This window comes from Pleurodeles waltl, unplaced genomic scaffold (assembly GCF_031143425.1).
Source record: "Pleurodeles waltl isolate 20211129_DDA unplaced genomic scaffold, aPleWal1.hap1.20221129 scaffold_345, whole genome shotgun sequence".
Taxonomy (NCBI): domain Eukaryota; kingdom Metazoa; phylum Chordata; class Amphibia; order Caudata; family Salamandridae; genus Pleurodeles; species Pleurodeles waltl.
Window position 1 is genome coordinate 63,794 of NW_027150051.1, and position 19,632 is coordinate 83,425.

The 19,632-nt window shown below is 48.7% G+C and overlaps 6 non-coding genes across 6 annotated transcripts; all 6 read right to left on the reverse strand.

Moving 5' to 3' along the window:
- Window positions 1–1,053: 1,053 nt before the first annotated feature.
- TRNAV-CAC (transfer RNA valine (anticodon CAC)) lies at window positions 1,054–1,126 on the reverse strand. Its single transcript has one exon. It is a non-coding gene; the product is annotated as a tRNA-Val (tRNA).
- A 3,510-nt stretch (window positions 1,127–4,636) lies between these two features.
- Window positions 4,637–4,709, reverse strand: TRNAV-CAC (transfer RNA valine (anticodon CAC)). Its single transcript has one exon. It is a non-coding gene; the product is annotated as a tRNA-Val (tRNA).
- Window positions 4,710–8,209: 3,500 nt separating this feature from the next.
- Window positions 8,210–8,282, reverse strand: TRNAV-CAC (transfer RNA valine (anticodon CAC)). Its single transcript has one exon. It is a non-coding gene; the product is annotated as a tRNA-Val (tRNA).
- A 3,500-nt stretch (window positions 8,283–11,782) lies between these two features.
- Window positions 11,783–11,855, reverse strand: TRNAV-CAC (transfer RNA valine (anticodon CAC)). The gene has a single exon. It is a non-coding gene; the product is annotated as a tRNA-Val (tRNA).
- Window positions 11,856–15,354: 3,499 nt separating this feature from the next.
- TRNAV-CAC (transfer RNA valine (anticodon CAC)) lies at window positions 15,355–15,427 on the reverse strand. Its single transcript has one exon. It is a non-coding gene; the product is annotated as a tRNA-Val (tRNA).
- A 3,510-nt stretch (window positions 15,428–18,937) lies between these two features.
- TRNAV-CAC (transfer RNA valine (anticodon CAC)) lies at window positions 18,938–19,010 on the reverse strand. Its single transcript has one exon. It is a non-coding gene; the product is annotated as a tRNA-Val (tRNA).
- Window positions 19,011–19,632: the final 622 nt, after the last annotated feature.

The following is a 19,632-nucleotide window of genomic DNA, read 5'->3' on the forward strand; positions in this document are numbered from 1 at the left end:
TGAGCCAGAGGAGCATGCCTCTTGGATTCAAGCACACTTGCTCGATCAGCGCTCGATCAGGCGAGATTTATATTAGTGGCTCATAGGCCTGAAACACTCACCTGGGAGACGCAGGGTGGCTGATTTCCCGGAATGGCCCTTGATGGGGAAATCACCTCCTTTCCCCCGCCTCATTTCAGAATTGTGTGCTAGTCGCAAGACAGTGTTCAGGGGTTCATGGGTACTGCCTACTCCCAGCTGCCTCTCTGTCTTCTTCATGTAAATTGCAAGTCACGAGGAGGCACCATTGCCAATATGCTCCGCCCACCTAACCAAGAAACCTAGTTTGAGCTTGTCTGCCTGTGTTGTTGCAGGGGCAGTGTCTTCTTTGCCCAAAAGGTGGCAGGAGAGCCTCACTTCAAACGATAGAATCAACTGCTTAAGTAGAAACCAGCATGGTAGTTACTGTCATAAAGTGCAGCTCTAACAGAAGGTGTGCCTGAGACGTCCCTTCCAGTAATACACAGAATTTTGATTGAGGGCCCAGCCGATGGGTTGGTGGATTTCTCCTCACATGCCACAGCAGCTTCCAAAGATAGTGGTGTGAGGAGCTGGCTCTGCAAGCAGAGCAAGATTTAAGGGAAGAAAATACACCTGTCAGAAGTGGGATTTGAACCCACGCCTCCATGAAGAGACCAGAAGGCTCAGCTTCACTGAAGATCAAGCTCTCTTGAGTCTGGCGCCTTAGACCACTCGGCCATCCTGACAGCCAAAACAGTGTGCAGGTCGGACTCTTCAGTCTGCACTTGTTGATTTTGCCGCTTGCAATGTTCCTATCAAAGTCACAGCTTTAAAGGCCCCACAATATAACATGGCCAAGAAAAAAAAAAAAAAACAGAACAAGAAACAATGCACATGCACGACCACCGAGGGATGCAGATAACTTTTTAGCGTCCTGCAATAGTAAAGCACGTTTTACACAGGTCACAAGTTTTTAAAGGTCATTTCTGTCTAAGTCTGCATTGAGAGAGACTGAGGTTTTAGGGAGCAAACACAAAAGCTGCTGCTGCCAAGTGTTTCTGCCCGGTCTCGAACCGGGGACCTTTCGCGTGTGAGGCGAACGTGATAACCACTACACTACAGAAACAAGCTTGCTGGTTTGACTGAAGGAGCACAGTTCCCCTCATATGTTTGCACGATTTCCTCTATACTTTATCAGCAGTTGCTCGGAATGCGAGGGGTAAGTGTGAAAATTGCAGCGGTGTCAGCCAGCATGCATACACTCAGACGTCCTGAAAAATCCCACAGCTGCGGGCAGAGACAGACAAATATCTGATGCCTAAATGCCAGGAAGGAGAGCCTGTGAAATCATCACACAGGGCGCACTGAGAGCAAGCAGGAAGGAAGCCAAGGCATTGTAATCCATTTTTCGCCTGAGGCAAAAAATATGTTTTGCGCAACAATGCTTCGAGTGGAATGAGAAATGTTGAGGGGTTGTGTATTTTGAGCAGGATTTGATTGTTTTCCGCTAAAATGGGCTCGTCCGGGATTTGAACCTGGGACCTCTCGCACCCTAAGCGAGAATCATACCCCTAGACCAACGAGCCTGGGCACAGAAATGCAACGGCTCCGACCCTGCTCGGAGGGTTCGTGACAGAGAGTGGGAGACTACATCCCAAAGCAAGAAACTGCACATGGTGCTCTCTTCTGCAGTACGACTAGAGTCATTTGCATGGTCTTCATCGAACATGACATAAAAAGCCTCTATCCTTTAGACATTTTGGCCCAGATTTACAAGAAAATGACTAAGCGCGACGCTGTGCCAAATTTGCAAGCCCCACGCGCCGTCATTTTCAAAATGCAGGGAAGCGCCGTATTTAGTAGAATACAGCGCACCCCTGTGCTTCCCCCTGCACCAGCTCTAAATTAGCTGCTGAGCGCCAACGCAGCCGTTCTTGCACCATGGTACAAGGATGACTGCGTTGAGGGGGAAATTGTTTTTGTGCAGGAAGGGACACCTTCCTGCCCAAAAAAAAAATCTTCAATGGTGATTTGCTCTTACTTCTATGTGTGCTGCAGAATGCATCACACATAGAAAGAGCAAAAACAAGGAGAAATGAAAACATTTCTCCTCAGTGCGCCACTCTAACGACACCCCTGGGATGGCGTTGGATTTTGGTGCTGACGCAGATTTACGCCAACTCCTAAATCTGGAGCAGCATCAAAATGCTATGGTGTTGCTGTGGCACACTCCCAACAACACCCATTGCACGCCCCTTCCAGGGAACGCGCTGCGTGCTAAGGGGCCGTATTTACAAGGTGGTGTTAAGCCACAAAAAGTGGCTGAACGCCATCTTGTAAATACCGCGCAGTGCATAGTGCCACCGGGGCGTCACTAAAAGTGATGCTCCGGTGGCGATAGGGCCTTGTAAGTCTGGCACTTTATTTGCTCAAGGTGTGTGTTCTTGGTGAGGGCAGGAAAGCTATTTTCGCTCTCGTACCTTCCTTCCTTGGCTGGCTTGAATGCTGTAGGCTCAGGCTTCATTGCAAAGGTCAAACAGTGAGCAACTGACTGCCGTAAGCTGGCGCAACTCCTCTTGGTGAGCTGTGACAGATGCCCCAGGAGCGTAGTACCTCACGATGGTGAGGGATAGACACAGTCTCTTTTATCTCAGCTTGCCTGTCAGGTGAGGCAGGAAATGCAAATACTGTGAAAAAGCCCAGCGACTCGAACCAGGGACCTTTCGCATGTGAGGTGCGCATGATAACCACTACACTAGACAAACAGACACACTTGCCGGCTTGCTTCATGTGGCTATGCATTGTACTGGAACCACCACACTATGGAAACAGACACACCTGCTTGCTTTATGTGGCTATGCATTGGACTGGGATGCAAGGATGAGGGCCAATGTTCATGACGCTCAAAGCTGAGCCTTCCGGAACACAATCTCTTCCCTTGGAAGAAAGGAACTGGGATCACTTTCATTCCAAGAGGTGATTTCAGAACTGGACCCGAAATTACCATGGAGAAGCACTGTGCATTTAATGTTCCTACGAGCACTGCTGCTCCAGCACAGAAAAGCAGTTGCAAAGAAATCTCGCATACCTTCATGATGCTGAACCGTCTCGACGCCAGTATAAAGCATGTATTGCATTGCAACATGACATCTTACAAGAGTGAAAAGCAGAAATACTCCTGTTTAAAACACAGACTGAACCTATAAAGGTAGGGGTTTGTCTGGGATTTGAACCGAGGTCCTCTCACACCCGAAGCGAGAATCATACCCCTATACCAACTAGACTGCCGCTGCATAGTCATTTGAAACATCTTCTGAAGCGTCTTTCCGAAAAGCAGGGCCATTTGGAGGCTCTCTCTCTCTAAGCGTGCCATAGCAATTGATGTTTTCTGTCAAAGATTTTTTGTTTGTCTCTAGCAAGGCAAGAGGTAGTCAAAATGCCCTGTGCCAGTGAGCTGAACTAGGGCACTGATGTGAAAAGCAGACCCTTTCTGGTAGTTGTAACCCGCTGCAAGTCATGGACCCTTGCACCTTAGACTTCCCAACCAGAAGCACTGAAGGACCTGCTAGCTCTTGAGCCAGAGGAGCATGCCTCTTGGATTCAAGCACACTTGCTTGATCAGCGCTCAATCAGGCTCGATCAGGTGAGATTTATATTAGTGGCTCATAGGCCTGAAACACTCACCTGGGAGACGCAGGGTGGCTGATTTCCCGGAATGGCCCTTGATGGGGAAATCACCTCCTTTCCCCCGCCTCATTTCAGAATTGTGTGCTAGTCGCAAGACAGTGTTCAGGGGTTCATGGGTACTGCCTACTCCCAGCTGCCTCTCTGTCTTCTTCATGTAAATTGCAAGTCACGAGGAGGCACCATTGCCAATATGCTCCGCCCACCTAACCAAAAAACCTAGTTTGAGCTTGTCTGCCTGTGTTGTTGCAGGGGCAGTGTCTTCTTTGCCCAAAAGGTGGCAGGAGAGCCTCACTTCAAACAATAGAATCAACTGCTTAAGTAGAAACCAGCATGGTAGTTACTGTCATAAAGTGCAGCTCTAACAGAAGGTGTGCCTGAGACGCCCCTTCCAGTAATACACAGAATTTTGATTGAGGGCCCAGCCGATGGGTTGGTGGATTTCTCCTCACATGCCACAGCAGCTTCCAAAGATAGTGGTGTGAGGAGCTGGCTCTGCAAGCAGAGCAAGATTTAAGGGAAGAAAATACACCTGTCAGAAGTGGGATTTGAACCCACGCCTCCATGAAGAGACCAGAAGGCTCAGCTTCCCTGAAGATCAAGCTCTCTTGAGTCTGGCGCCTTAGACCACTCGGCCATCCTGACAGCCAAAACAGTGTGCAGGTCGGACTCTTCAGTCTGCACTTGTTGATTTTGCCGCTTGCAATGTTCCTATCAAAGTCACAGCTTTAAAGGCCCCACAATATAACATGGCCAAGAAAAAAAAAAAAAAACAGAACAAGAAACAATGCACATGCACGACCACCGAGGGATACAGATAACTTTTTAGCGTCCTGCAATAGTAAAGCACGTTTTACACAGGTCACAAGTTTTTAAAGGTCATTTCTGTCTAAGTGTGCATTGAGAGAGCCTGAGGTTTTAGGGAGCAAACACAAAAGCTGCTGCTGCCAAGTGTTTCTGCCCGGTCTCGAACCGGGGACCTTTCGCGTGTGAGGTGAACGTGATAACCACTACACTACAGAAACAAGCTTGCTGGTTTGACTGAAGGAGCACAGTTCCCCTCATATGTTTGCACGATTTCCTCTATACTTTATCAGCAGTTGCTTGGAATGCGAGGGGTAAGTGTGAAAATTGCAGCGGTGTCAGCCAGCATGCATACACTCAGACGTCCTGAAAAATCCCACAGCTGCGGGCAGAGACAGACAAATATCTGATGCCTAAATGCCAGGAAGGAGAGCCTGTGAAATCATCACACAGGGCGCACTGAGAGCAAGCAGGAAGGAAGCCAAGGCATTGTAATCCATTTTTCGCCTGAGGCAAAAAATATGTTTTGCGCAACAGTGCTTCGAGTGGAATGAGAAATGTTGAGGGGTTGTGTATTTTGAGCAGGATTTGATTGTTTTCCGCTAAAATGGGCTTGTCCGGGATTTGAACCTGGGACCTCTCGCACCCTAAGCGAGAATCATACCCCTAGACCAACGAGCCTGTGCACAGAAATGCAATGGCTCCGACCCTGCTCGGAGGGTTGGTGACAGAGAGTGGGAGACTACATCCCAAAGCAAGAAACTGCACATGGTGCTCTCTTCTGCAGTACGACTAGAGTCATTTGCATGGTCTTCATCGAACATGACATAAAAAGCCTCTATCCTTTAGACATTTTGGCCCAGATTTACAAGAAAATGACTAAGCGCGACGCTGTGCCAAATTTGCAAGCCCCAAGCGCCGTCATTTTCAAAATGCAGGGAAGCGCCGTATTTAGTAGAATACAGCGCACCCCTGTGCTTCCCCCTGCGCCAGCTCTAAATTAGCTGCTGAGCGCCAACGCAGCCGTTCTTGCACCATGGTACAAGGATGACTGCGTTGAGGGGGAAATTGTTTTTGTGCAGGAAGGGACACCTTCCTGCCCAAAAAAAAAATCTTCAATGGTGATTTGCTCTTACTTCTATGTGTGCTGCAGAATGCATCACACATAGAAAGAGCAAAAACAAGGAGAAATGAAAACATTTCTCCTCAGTGCGCCACTCTAACGACACCCCTGGGATGGCGTTGGATTTTGGTGCTGACGCAGATTTACGCCAACTCCTAAATCTGGAGCAGTATCAAAATGCTATGGTGTTGCTGTGGCACACTCCCAACAACACCCATTGCACGCCCCTTCCAGGGAACGCGCTGCGTGCTAAGGGGCCGTATTTACAAGGTGGTGTTAAGCCACAAAAAGTGGCTGAACGCCATCTTGTAAATACCGCGCAGTGCATAGTGCCACCGGGGCGTCACTAAAAGTGATGCTCCGGTGGCGATAGGGCCTTGTAAGTCTGGCACTTTATTTGCTCAAGGTGTGTGTTCTTGGTGAGGGCAGGAAAGCTATTTTCGCTCTCGTACCTTCCTTCCTTGGCTGGCTTGAATGCTGTAGGCTCAGGCTTCATTGCAAAGGTCAAACAGTGAGCAACTGACTGCCGTAAGCTGGCGCAACTCCTCTTGGTGAGCTGTGACAGATGCCCCAGGAGCGTAGTACCTCACGATGGTGAGGGATAGACACAGTCTCTTTTATCTCAGCTTGCCTGTCAGGTGAGGCAGGAAATGCAAATACTGTGAAAAAGCCCAGCGTCTCGAACCAGGGACCTTTCGCATGTGAGGTGCGCATGATAACCACTACACTAGACAAACAGACACACTTGCCAGCTTGCTTCATGTGGCTATGCATTGTACTGGAACCACCACACTATGGAAACAGACACACCTGCTTGCTTTATGTGGCTATGCATTGGACTGGGATGCAAGGATGAGGGCCAATGTTCATGACGCTCAAAGCTGAGCCTTCCGGAACACGATCTCTTCCCTTGGAAGAAAGGAACTGGGATCACTTTCATTCCAAGAGGTGATTTCAGAACTGGACCCGAAATTACCATGGAGAAGCACTGTGCATTTAATGTTCCTACGAGCACTGCTGCTCCAGCACAGAAAAGCAGTTGCAAAGAAATCTCGCATACCTTCATGATGCTGAACCGTCTCGACGCCAGTATAAAGCATGTATTGCATTGCAACATGACATCTTACAAGAGTGAAAAGCAGAAATACTCCTGTTTAAAACACAGACTGAACCTATAAAGGTAGGGGTTTGTCTGGGATTTGAACCGAGGTCCTCTCACACCCGAAGCGAGAATCATATCCCTATACCAACTAGACTGCCGCTGCATAGTCATTTGAAACATCTTCTGAAGCGTCTTTCCGAAAAGCAGGGCCATTTTGAGGCTCTCTCTCTCTAAGCGTGCCATAGCAATTGATGTTTTCTGTCAAGGATTTTTTGTTTGTCTCTAGCAAGGCAAGAGGTAGTCAAAATGCCCTGTGCCAATGAGCTGAACTAGGGCACTGATGTGAAAAGCAGACCCTTTCTGGTAGTTGTAACCCGCTGCAAGTCATGGACCCTTGCACCTTAGACTTCCCAACCAGAAGCACTGAAGGGCCTGCTAGCTCTTGAGCCAGAGGAGCATGCCTCTTGGATTCAAGCACACTTGCTCGATCAGCGCTCGATCAGGCGAGATTTATATTAGTGGCTCATAGGCCTGAAACACTCACCTGGGAGACGCAGGGTGGCTGATTTCCCGGAATGGCCCTTGATGGGGAAATCACCTCCTTTCCCCCGCCTCATTTCAGAATTGTGTGCTAGTCGCAAGACAGTGTTCAGGGGTTCATGGGTACTGCCTACTCCCAGCTGCCTCTCTGTCTTCTTCATGTAAATTGCAAGTCACGAGGAGGCACCATTGCCAATATGCTCCGCCCACCTAACCAAGAAACCTAGTTTGAGCTTGTCTGCCTGTGTTGTTGCAGGGGCAGTGTCTTCTTTGCCCAAAAGGTGGCAGGAGAGCCTCACTTCAAACAATAGAATCAACTGCTTAAGTAGAAACCAGCATGGTAGTTACTGTCATAAAGTGCAGCTCTAACAGAAGGTGTGCCTGAGACGCCCCTTCCAGTAATACACAGAATTTTGATTGAGGGCCCAGCCGATGGGTTGGTGGATTTCTCCTCACATGCCACAGCAGCTTCCAAAGATAGTGGTGTGAGGAGCTGGCTCTGCAAGCAGAGCAAGATTTAAGGGAAGAAAATACACCTGTCAGAAGTGGGATTTGAACCCACGCCTCCATGAAGAGACCAGAAGGCTCAGCTTCATTGAAGATCAAGCTCTCTTGAGTCTGGCGCCTTAGACCACTCGGCCATCCTGACAGCCAAAACAGTGTGCAGGTCGGACTCTTCAGTCTGCACTTGTTGATTTTGCCGCTTGCAATGTTCCTATCAAAGTCACAGCTTTAAAGGCCCCACAATATAACATGGCCAAGAAAAAAAAAAAAAAACAGAACAAGAAACAATGCACATGCACGACCACCGAGGGATGCAGATAACTTTTTAGCGTCCTGCAATAGTAAAGCACGTTTTACACAGGTCACAAGTTTTTAAAGGTCATTTCTGTCTAAGTGTGCATTGAGAGAGCCTGAGGTTTTAGGGAGCAAACACAAAAGCTGCTGCTGCCAAGTGTTTCTGCCCGGTCTCGAACCGGGGACCTTTCGCGTGTGAGGCGAACGTGATAACCACTACACTACAGAAACAAGCTTGCTGGTTTGACTGAAGGAGCACAGTTCCCCTCATATGTTTGCACGATTTCCTCTATACTTTATCAGCAGTTGCTCGGAATGCGAGGGGTAAGTGTGAAAATTGCAGCGGTGTCAGCCAGCATGCATACACTCAGACGTCCTGAAAAATCCCACAGCTGCGGGCATAGACAGACAAATATCTGATGCCTAAATGCCAGGAAGGAGAGCCTGTGAAATCATCACACAGGGCGCACTGAGAGCAAGCAGGAAGGAAGCCAAGGCATTGTAATCCATTTTTCGCCTGAGGCAAAAAATATGTTTTGCGCAACAATGCTTCGAGTGGAATGAGAAATGTTGAGGGGTTGTGTATTTTGAGCAGGATTTGATTGTTTTCCGCTAAAATGGGCTTGTCCGGGATTTGAACCTGGGACCTCTCGCACCCTAAGCGAGAATCATACCCCTAGACCAACGAGCCTGGGCACAGAAATGCAACGGCTCCGACCCTGCTCGGAGGGTTGGTGACAGAGAGTGGGAGACTACATCCCAAAGCAAGAAACTGCACATGGTGCTCTCTTCTGCAGTACGACTAGAGTCATTTGCATGGTCTTCATCGAACATGACATAAAAAGCCTCTATCCTTTAGACATTTTGGCCCAGATTTACAAGAAAATGACTAAGCGCGACGCTGTGCCAAATTTGCAAGCCCCACGCGCCGTCATTTTCAAAATGCAGGGAAGCGCCGTATTTAGTAGAATACGGCGCACCCCTGTGCTTCCCCCTGCGCCAGCTCTAAATTAGCTGCTGAGCGCCAACGCAGCCGTTCTTGCACCATGGTACAAGGATGACTGCGTTGAGGGGGAAATTGTTTTTGTGCAGGAAGGGACACCTTCCTGCCCAAAAAAAAAATCTTCAATGGTGATTTGCTCTTACTTCTATGTGTGCTGCAGAATGCATCACACATAGAAAGAGCAAAAACAAGGAGAAATGAAAACATTTCTCCTCAGTGCGCCACTCTAACGACACCCCTGGGATGGCGTTGGATTTTGGTGCTGACGCAGATTTACGCCAACTCCTAAATCTGGAGCAGTATCAAAATGCTATGGTGTTGCTGTGGCACACTCCCAACAACACCCATTGCACGCCCCTTCCAGGGAACGCGCTGCGTGCTAAGGGGCCGTATTTACAAGGTGGTGTTAAGCCACAAAAAGTGGCTGAACGCCATCTTGTAAATACCGCGCAGTGCATAGTGCCACCGGGGTGTCACTAAAAGTGATGCTCCGGTGGCGATAGGGCCTCGTAAGTCTGGCACTTTATTTGCTCAAGGTGTGTGTTCTTGGTGAGGGCAGGAAAGCTATTTTCGCTCTCGTACCTTCCTTCCTTGGCTGGCTTGAATGCTGTAGGCTCAGGCTTCATTGCAAAGGTCAAACAGTGAGCAACTGACTGCCGTAAGCTGGCGCAACTCCTCTTGGTGAGCTGTGACAGATGCCCCAGGAGCGTAGTACCTCACGATGGTGAGGGATAGACACAGTCTCTTTTATCTCAGCTTGCCTGTCAGGTGAGGCAGGAAATGCAAATACTGTGAAAAAGCCCAGCGTCTCGAACCAGGGACCTTTCGCATGTGAGGTGCGCATGATAACCACTACACTAGACAAACAGACACACTTGCCAGCTTGCTTCATGTGGCTATGCATTGTACTGGAACCACCACACTATGGAAACAGACACACCTGCTTGCTTTATGTGGCTATGCATTGGACTGGGATGCAAGGATGAGGGCCAATGTTCATGACGCTCAAAGCTGAGCCTTCCGGAACACGATCTCTTCCCTTGGAAGAAAGGAACTGGGATCACTTTCATTCCAAGAGGTGATTTCAGAACTGGACCCGAAATTACCATGGAGAAGCACTGTGCATTTAATGTTCCTACGAGCACTGCTGCTCCAGCACAGAAAAGCAGTTGCAAAGAAATCTCGCATACCTTCATGATGCTGAACCGTCTCGACGCCAGTATAAAGCATGTATTGCATTGCAACATGACATCTTACAAGAGTGAAAAGCAGAAATACTCCTGTTTAAAACACAGACTGAACCTATAAAGGTAGGGGTTTGTCTGGGATTTGAACCGAGGTCCTCTCACACCCGAAGCGAGAATCATACCCCTATACCAACTAGACTGCCGCTGCATAGTCATTTGAAACATCTTCTGAAGCGTCTTTCCGAAAAGCAGGGCCATTTGGAGGCTCTCTCTCTCTAAGCGTGCCATAGCAATTGATGTTTTCTGTCAAGGATTTTTTGTTTGTCTCTAGCAAGGCAAGAGGTAGTCAAAATGCCCTGTGCCAGTGAGCTGAACTAGGGCACTGATGTGAAAAGCAGACCCTTTCTGGTAGTTGTAACCCGCTGCAAGTCATGGACCCTTGCACCTTAGACTTCCCAACCAGAAGCACTGAAGGGCCTGCTAGCTCTTGAGCCAGAGGAGCATGCCTCTTGGATTCAAGCACACTTGCTCGATCAGCGCTCGATCAGGCGAGATTTATATTAGTGGCTCATAGGCCTGAAACACTCACCTGGGAGACGCAGGGTGGCTGATTTCCCGGAATGGCCCTTGATGGGGAAATCACCTCCTTTCCCCCGCCTCATTTCAGAATTGTGTGCTAGTCGCAAGACAGTGTTCAGGGGTTCATGGGTACTGCCTACTCCCAGCTGCCTCTCTGTCTTCTTCATGTAAATTGCAAGTCACGAGGAGGCACCATTGCCAATATGCTCCGCCCACCTAACCAAGAAACCTAGTTTGAGCTTGTCTGCCTGTGTTGTTGCAGGGGCAGTGTCTTCTTTGCCCAAAAGGTGGCAGGAGAGCCTCACTTCAAACGATAGAATCAACTGCTTAAGTAGAAACCAGCATGGTAGTTACTGTCATAAAGTGCAGCTCTAACAGAAGGTGTGCCTGAGACGTCCCTTCCAGTAATACACAGAATTTTGATTGAGGGCCCAGCCGATGGGTTGGTGGATTTCTCCTCACATGCCACAGCAGCTTCCAAAGATAGTGGTGTGAGGAGCTGGCTCTGCAAGCAGAGCAAGATTTAAGGGAAGAAAATACACCTGTCAGAAGTGGGATTTGAACCCACGCCTCCATGAAGAGACCAGAAGGCTCAGCTTCACTGAAGATCAAGCTCTCTTGAGTCTGGCGCCTTAGACCACTCGGCCATCCTGACAGCCAAAACAGTGTGCAGGTCGGACTCTTCAGTCTGCACTTGTTGATTTTGCCGCTTGCAATGTTCCTATCAAAGTCACAGCTTTAAAGGCCCCACAATATAACATGGCCAAGAAAAAAAAAAAAAAACAGAACAAGAAACAATGCACATGCACGACCACCGAGGGATGCAGATAACTTTTTAGCGTCCTGCAATAGTAAAGCACGTTTTACACAGGTCACAAGTTTTTAAAGGTCATTTCTGTCTAAGTCTGCATTGAGAGAGACTGAGGTTTTAGGGAGCAAACACAAAAGCTGCTGCTGCCAAGTGTTTCTGCCCGGTCTCGAACCGGGGACCTTTCGCGTGTGAGGCGAACATGATAACCACTACACTACAGAAACAAGCTTGCTGGTTTGACTGAAGGAGAACAGTTCCCCTCATATGTTTGCACGATTTCCTCTATACTTTATCAGCAGTTGCTCGGAATGCGAGGGGTAAGTGTGAAAATTGCAGCGGTGTCAGCCAGCATGCATACACTCAGACGTCCTGAAAAATCCCACAGCTGCGGGCAGAGACAGACAAATATCTGATGCCTAAATGCCAGGAAGGAGAGCCTGTGAAATCATCACACAGGGCGCACTGAGAGCAAGCAGGAAGGAAGCCAAGGCATTGTAATCCATTTTTCGCCTGAGGCAAAAAATATGTTTTGCGCAACAATGCTTCGAGTGGAATGAGAAATGTTGAGGGGTTGTGTATTTTGAGCAGGATTTGATTGTTTTCCGCTAAAATGGGCTTGTCCGGGATTTGAACCTGGGACCTCTCGCACCCTAAGCGAGAATCATACCCCTAGACCAACGAGCCTGGGCACAGAAATGCAACGGCTCCGACCCTGCTCGGAGGGTTGGTGACAGAGAGTGGGAGACTACATCCCAAAGCAAGAAACTGCACATGGTGCTCTCTTCTGCAGTACGACTAGAGTCATTTGCATGGTCTTCATCGAACATGACATAAAAAGCCTCTATCCTTTAGACATTTTGGCCCAGATTTACAAGAAAATGACTAAGCGCGACGCTGTGCCAAATTTGCAAGCCCCACGCGCCGTCATTTTCAAAATGCAGGGAAGCGCCGTATTTAGTAGAATACAGCGCACCCCTGTGCTTCCCCCTGCGCCAGCTCTAAATTAGCTGCTGAGCGCCAACGCAGCCGTTCTTGCACCATGGTACAAGGATGACTGCGTTGAGGGGGAAATTGTTTTTGTGCAGGAAGGGACACCTTCCTGCCCAAAAAAAAAATCTTCAATGGTGATTTGCTCTTACTTCTATGTGTGCTGCAGAATGCATCACACATAGAAAGAGCAAAAACAAGGAGAAATGAAAACATTTCTCCTCAGTGCGCCACTCTAACGACACCCCTGGGATGGCGTTGGATTTTGGTGCTGACGCAGATTTACGCCAACTCCTAAATCTGGAGCAGCATCAAAATGCTATGGTGTTGCTGTGGCACACTCCCAACAACACCCATTGCACGCCCCTTCCAGGGAACGCGCTGCGTGCTAAGGGGCCGTATTTACAAGGTGGTGTTAAGCCACAAAAAGTGGCTGAACGCCATCTTGTAAATACCGCGCAGTGCATAGTGCCACGGGGGCGTCACTAAAAGTGATGCTCCGGTGGCGATAGGACCTTGTAAGTCTGGCACTTTATTTGCTCAAGGTGTGTGTTCTTGGTGAGGGCAGGAAAGCTATTTTCGCTCTCGTACCTTCCTTCCTTGGCTGGCTTGAATGCTGTAGGCTCAGGCTTCATTGCAAAGGTCAAACAGTGAGCAACTGACTGCCGTAAGCTGGCGCAACTCCTCTTGGTGAGCTGTGACAGATGCCCCAGGAGCGTAGTACCTCACGATGGTGAGGGATAGACACAGTCTCTTTTATCTCAGCTTGCCTGTCAGGTGAGGCAGGAAATGCAAATACTGTGAAAAAGCCCAGCGTCTCGAACCAGGGACCTTTCGCATGTGAGGTGCGCATGATAACCACTACACTAGACAAACAGACACACTTGCCGGCTTGCTTCATGTGGCTATGCATTGTACTGGAACCACCACACTATGGAAACAGACACACCTGCTTGCTTTATGTGGCTATGCATTGGACTGGGATGCAAGGATGAGGGCCAATGTTCATGACGCTCAAAGCTGAGCCTTCCGGAACACGATCTCTTCCCTTGGAAGAAAGGAACTGGGATCACTTTCATCCAAGAGGTGATTTCAGAACTGGACCCGAAATTACCATGGAGAAGCACTGTGCATTTAATGTTCCTACGAGCACTGCTGCTCCAGCACAGAAAAGCAGTTGCAAAGAAATCTCGCATACCTTCATGATGCTGAACCGTCTCGACGCCAGTATAAAGCATGTATTGCATTGCAACATGACATCTTACAAGAGTGAAAAGCATAAATACTCCTGTTTAAAACACAGACTGAACCTATAAAGGTAGGGGTTTGTCTGGGATTTGAACCGAGGTCCTCTCACACCCGAAGCGAGAATCATACCCCTATACCAACTAGACTGCCGCTGCATAGTCATTTGAAACATCTTCTGAAGCGTCTTTCCGAAAAGCAGGGCCATTTGGAGGCTCTCTCTCTCTAAGCGTGCCATAGCAATTGATGTTTTCTGTCAAGGATTTTTTGTTTGTCTCTAGCAAGGCAAGAGGTAGTCAAAATGCCCTGTGCCAGTGAGCTGAACTAGGGCACTGATGTGAAAAGCAGACCCTTTCTGGTAGTTGTAACCCGCTGCAAGTCATGGACCCTTGCACCTTAGACTTCCCAACCAGAAGCACTGAAGGGCCTGCTAGCTCTTGAGCCAGAGGAGCATGCCTCTTGGATTCAAGCACACTTGCTCGATCAGCGCTCGATCAGGCGAGATTTATATTAGTGGCTCATAGGCCTGAAACACTCACCTGGGAGACGCAGGGTGGCTGATTTCCCGGAATGGCCCTTGATGGGGAAATCACCTCCTTTCCCCCGCCTCATTTCAGAATTGTGTGCTAGTCGCAAGACAGTGTTCAGGGGTTCATGGGTACTGCCTACTCCCAGCTGCCTCTCTGTCTTCTTCATGTAAATTGCAAGTCACGAGGAGGCACCATTGCCAATATGCTCCGCCCACCTAACCAAGAAACCTAGTTTGAGCTTGTCTGCCTGTGTTGTTGCAGGGGCAGTGTCTTCTTTGCCCAAAAGGTGGCAGGAGAGCCTCACTTCAAACGATAGAATCAACTGCTTAAGTAGAAACCAGCATGGTAGTTACTGTCATAAAGTGCAGCTCTAACAGAAGGTGTGCCTGAGACGTCCCTTCCAGTAATACACAGAATTTTGATTGAGGGCCCAGCCGATGGGTTGGTGGATTTCTCCTCACATGCCACAGCAGCTTCCAAAGATAGTGGTGTGAGGAGCTGGCTCTGCAAGCAGAGCAAGATTTAAGGGAAGAAAATACACCTGTCAGAAGTGGGATTTGAACCCACGCCTCCATGAAGAGACCAGAAGGCTCAGCTTCACTGAAGATCAAGCTCTCTTGAGTCTGGCGCCTTAGACCACTCGGCCATCCTGACAGCCAAAACAGTGTGCAGGTCGGACTCTTCAGTCTGCACTTGTTGATTTTGCCGCTTGCAATGTTCCTATCAAAGTCACAGCTTTAAAGGCCCCACAATATAACATGGCCAAGAAAAAAAAAAAAAAAAAGAACAAGAAACAATGCACATGCACGACCACCGAGGGATGCAGATAACTTTTTAGCGTCCTGCAATAGTAAAGCACGTTTTACACAGGTCACAAGTTTTTAAAGGTCATTTCTGTCTAAGTCTGCATTGAGAGAGACTGAGGTTTTAGGGAGCAAACACAAAAGCTGCTGCTGCCAAGTGTTTCTGCCCGGTCTCGAACCGGGGACCTTTCGCGTGTGAGGCGAACGTGATAACCACTACACTACAGAAACAAGCTTGCTGGTTTGACTGAAGGAGCACAGTTCCCCTCATATGTTTGCACGATTTCCTCTATACTTTATCAGCAGTTGCTCGGAATGCGAGGGGTAAGTGTGAAAATTGCAGCGGTGTCAGCCAGCATGCATACACTCAGACGTCCTGAAAAATCCCACAGCTGCGGGCAGAGACAGACAAATATCTGATGCCTAAATGCCAGGAAGGAGAGCCTGTGAAATCATCACACAGGGCGCACTGAGAGCAAGCAGGAAGGAAGCCAAGGCATTGTAATCCATTTTTCGCCTGAGGCAAAAAATATGTTTTGCGCAACAATGCTTCGAGTGGAATGAGAAATGTTGAGGGGTTGTGTATTTTGAGCAGGATTTGATTGTTTTCCGCTAAAATGGGCTCGTCCGGGATTTGAACCTGGGACCTCTCGCACCCTAAGCGAGAATCATACCCCTAGACCAACGAGCCTGGGCACAGAAATGCAACGGCTCCGACCCTGCTCGGAGGGTTGGTGACAGAGAGTGGGAGACTACATCCCAAAGCAAGAAACTGCACATGGTGCTCTCTTCTGCAGTACGACTCGAGTCATTTGCATGGTCTTCATCGAACATGACATAAAAAGCCTCTATCCTTTAGACATTTTGGCCCAGATTTACAAGAAAATGACTAAGCGCGACGCTGTGCCAAATTTGCAAGCCCCACGCGCCGTCATTTTCAAAATGCAGGGAAGCGCCGTATTTAGTAGAATACAGCGCACCCCTGTGCTTCCCCCTGCACCAGCTCTAAATTAGCTGCTGAGCGCCAACGCAGCCGTTCTTGCACCATGGTACAAGGATGACTGCGTTGAGGGGGAAATTGTTTTTGTGCAGGAAGGGACACCTTCCTGCCCAAAAAAAAAATCTTCAATGGTGATTTGCTCTTACTTCTATGTGTGCTGCAGAATGCATCACACATAGAAAGAGCAAAAACAAGGAGAAATGAAAACATTTCTCCTCAGTGCGCCACTCTAACGACACCCCTGGGATGGCGTTGGATTTTGGTGCTGACACAGATTTACGCCAACTCCTAAATCTGGAGCAGCATCAAAATGCTATGGTGTTGCTGTGGCACACTCCCAACAACACCCATTGCACGCCCCTTCCAGGGAACGCGCTGCGTGCTAAGGGGCCGTATTTACAAGGTGGTGTTAAGCCACAAAAAGTGGCTGAACGCCATCTTGTAAATACCGCGCAGTGCATAGTGCCACCGGGGCGTCACTAAAAGTGATGCTCCGGTGGCGATAGGGCCTTGTAAGTCTGGCACTTTATTTGCTCAAGGTGTGTGTTCTTGGTGAGGGCAGGAAAGCTATTTTCGCTCTCGTACCTTCCTTCCTTGGCTGGCTTGAATGCTGTAGGCTCAGGCTTCATTGCAAAGGTCAAACAGTGAGCAACTGACTGCCGTAAGCTGGCGCAACTCCTCTTGGTGAGCTGTGACAGATGCCCCAGGAGCGTAGTACCTCACGATGGTGAGGGATAGACACAGTCTCTTTTATCTCAGCTTGCCTGTCAGGTGAGGCAGGAAATGCAAATACTGTGAAAAAGCCCAGCGACTCGAACCAGGGACCTTTCGCATGTGAGGTGCGCATGATAACCACTACACTAGACAAACAGACACACTTGCCGGCTTGCTTCATGTGGCTATGCATTGTACTGGAACCACCACACTATGGAAACAGACACACCTGCTTGCTTTATGTGGCTATGCATTGGACTGGGATGCAAGGATGAGGGCCAATGTTCATGACGCTCAAAGCTGAGCCTTCCGGAACACAATCTCTTCCCTTGGAAGAAAGGAACTGGGATCACTTTCATTCCAAGAGGTGATTTCAGAACTGGACCCGAAATTACCATGGAGAAGCACTGTGCATTTAATGTTCCTACGAGCACTGCTGCTCCAGCACAGAAAAGCAGTTGCAAAGAAATCTCGCATACCTTCATGATGCTGAACCGTCTCGACGCCAGTATAAAGCATGTATTGCATTGCAACATGACATCTTACAAGAGTGAAAAGCAGAAATACTCCTGTTTAAAACACAGACTGAACCTATAAAGGTAGGGGTTTGTCTGGGATTTGAACCGAGGTCCTCTCACACCCGAAGCGAGAATCATACCCCTATACCAACTAGACTGCCGCTGCATAGTCATTTGAAACATCTTCTGAAGCGTCTTTCCGAAAAGCAGGGCCATTTGGAGGCTCTCTCTCTCTAAGCGTGCCATAGCAATTGATGTTTTCTGTCAAAGATTTTTTGTTTGTCTCTAGCAAGGCAAGAGGTAGTCAAAATGCCCTGTGCCAGTGAGCTGAACTAGGGCACTGATGTGAAAAGCAGACCCTTTCTGGTAGTTGTAACCCGCTGCAAGTCATGGACCCTTGCACCTTAGACTTCCCAACCAGAAGCACTGAAGGACCTGCTAGCTCTTGAGCCAGAGGAGCATGCCTCTTGGATTCAAGCACACTTGCTTGATCAGCGCTCAATCAGGCTCGATCAGGTGAGATTTATATTAGTGGCTCATAGGCCTGAAACACTCACCTGGGAGACGCAGGGTGGCTGATTTCCCGGAATGGCCCTTGATGGGGAAATCACCTCCTTTCCCCCGCCTCATTTCAGAATTGTGTGCTAGTCGCAAGACAGTGTTCAGGGGTTCATGGGTACTGCCTACTCCCAGCTGCCTCTCTGTCTTCTTCATGTAAATTGCAAGTCACGAGGAGGCACCATTGCCAATATGCTCCGCCCACCTAACCAAAAAACCTAGTTTGAGCTTGTCTGCCTGTGTTGTTGCAGGGGCAGTGTCTTCTTTGCCCAAAAGGTGGCAGGAGAGCCTCACTTCAAACAATAGAATCAACTGCTTAAGTAGAAACCAGCATGGTAGTTACTGTCATAAAGTGCAGCTCTAACAGAAGGTGTGCCTGAGACGCCCCTTCCAGTAATACACAGAATTTTGATTGAGGGCCCAGCCGATGGGTTGGTGGATTTCTCCTCACATGCCACAGCAGCTTCCAAAGATAGTGGTGTGAGGAGCTGGCTCTGCAAGCAGAGCAAGATTTAAGGGAAGAAAATACACCTGTCAGAAGTGGGATTTGAACCCACGCCTCCATGAAGAGACCAGAAGGCTCAGCTTCCCTGAAGATCAAGCTCTCTTGAGTCTGGCGCCTTAGACCACTCGGCCATCCTGACAGCCAAAACAGTGTGCAGGTCGGACTCTTCAGTCTGCACTTGTTGATTTTGCCGCTTGCAATGTTCCTATCAAAGTCACAGCTTTAAAGGCCCCACAATATAACATGGCCAAGAAAAAAAAAAAAAAACAGAACAAGAAACAATGCACATGCACGACCACCGAGGGATACAGATAACTTTTTAGCGTCCTGCAATAGTAAAGCACGTTTTACACAGGTCACAAGTTTTTAAAGGTCATTTCTGTCTAAGTGTGCATTGAGAGAGCCTGAGGTTTTAGGGAGCAAACACAAAAGCTGCTGCTGCCAAGTGTTTCTGCCCGGTCTCGAACCGGGGACCTTTCGCGTGTGAGGTGAACGTGATACCCACTACACTACAGAAACAAGCTTGCTGGTTTGACTGAAGGAGCACAGTTCCCCTCATATGTTTGCACGATTTCCTCTATACTTTATCAGCAGTTGCTTGGAATGCGAGGGGTAAGTGTGAAAATTGCAGCGGTGTCAGCCAGCATGCATACACTCAGACGTCCTGAAAAATCCCACAGCTGCGGGCAGAGACAGACAAATATCTGATGCCTAAATGCCAGGAAGGAGAGCCTGTGAAATCATCACACAGGGCGCACTGAGAGCAAGCAGGAAGGAAGCCAAGGCATTGTAATCCATTTTTCGCCTGAGGCAAAAAATATGTTTTGCGCAACAGTGCTTCGAGTGGAATGAGAAATGTTGAGGGGTTGTGTATTTTGAGCAGGATTTGATTGTTTTCCGCTAAAATGGGCTTGTCCGGGATTTGAACCTGGGACCTCTCGCACCCTAAGCGAGAATCATACCCCTAGACCAACGAGCCTGTGCACAGAAATGCAATGGCTCCGACCCTGCTCGGAGGGATGGTGACAGAGAGTGGGAGACTACATCCCAAAGCAAGAAACTGCACATGGTGCTCTCTTCTGCAGTACGACTAGAGTCATTTGCATGGTCTTCATCGAACATGACATAAAAAGCCTCTATC